Genomic DNA, 1,413 nt, shown 5'->3' with positions numbered 1-1,413 from the left:
TGTCCATGAGCACGCAAACAACACTGGCACATTCTTTTGTTAACATAAGAGTTGCAAAATGACATACAAAGCATACAACAACAACAAAGCATGAACAATATATCACAAAAAGCTGATTCAAATCATGCCTTACGGTGTAACTAAAACCAAATATTTTGCTTAATATTTGCCATCAGCTGATGAAAACAATGAAAAAAGAAGAAAGTGTTATTATAGACATGGACTCGTATTTAAGCTGAAAGCAGCAGTTTAACATTAAAATGTCTTGATGGATTTGTTTATTACAAACACGAGACATTAACTGATGGACTGGAGTGGTGTGGATTACTTGTGGATTATTGTGATGTTTTTATCATCACAGTATCATTCTGACGGCACCCATTCACTGCAGAGGATCCATTGCTGAGCAAGTGATGCAATGCTACATTTCTCCAAATCTGTTCCCATGACAAAACAAACTTATCTACGTCCTGGATGGCCTGAGGGTGAGTACATTTTTGTTTCTGAGTGAACTATTCCTATAAAAGTGCAATTTCACCCCAGTCATTCATATAGGATAGGAATATATTTTGTTTCCATGTCGAGTGATAAAAACAGTGGAAGTACTTGAACTAGAAGGACTCAGAAATAAATGAAACATTTGGAGAATACAGAATCAAATGAGTTACATACCTGAAGTCAAATAACTTCGCGCAACCCTTGGCCTGTCATAAACAGAGTTTAAATAATCACAATGGCTCAGAGGAAGCAAGCATTTCAGATATCAACTTCCCTAAAGTCCCATTGGAACAGGTTATTGGAATTCATACAGTATGCTGTGGATTCTCATTCAATAATATGCAAATGAATGTTTTACCTCCCTTTGGGGTGTTGCACAAATATAACGTTAACATTTATTATATGTGGTTTGAGGAACAGACAGGAGAAACAACACAAAGTTTGCTCATTAAATACAAAGTAAGTATTATAAATAAGTACTTTCAACTTAGTAACTTGTAACATTACACTGTGCAAAACCGATCCACAGATTGCTTACTGTGCACTGGATAATGCATGTATTTGTGGAGCATCGACTGGTCCAGACTGTAAATCGGTAGTAGTATATTTCAGCATTAACACATTAACAATGTTGTGTGATAAATATTTGTGACGTGACGTGTAGAGAAGTATGGTGTGCTATACTCTGTATTCGTGCTCTGCATTACACCCATCCAAGTGCACACACACAGCAGTGAGTAGTGAATAAACACACACCGTGAACACACACCCGGAGCAGTGGGCAGCCATTTTTGCTGCAGCACCACCATCAGTGCCTTGCTCTGGGGTCTCACCTCAATCATTGTATTGAAGGTGGAAGAGAGCTCAGTACATTCACTCCCCCCACCTACAATCCCTGCTGGTACTGAGACTCAA

Source organism: Sinocyclocheilus grahami, unplaced genomic scaffold, assembly GCF_001515645.1.
Source record: "Sinocyclocheilus grahami isolate Dianchi unplaced genomic scaffold, SAMN03320097.WGS_v1.1 scaffold10716.1, whole genome shotgun sequence".
Taxonomy (NCBI): Eukaryota; Metazoa; Chordata; class Actinopteri; order Cypriniformes; family Cyprinidae; genus Sinocyclocheilus; species Sinocyclocheilus grahami.
The sequence above is the reverse complement of the archived record's forward strand: the minus strand, read 5'-3'. Positions refer to the sequence as shown.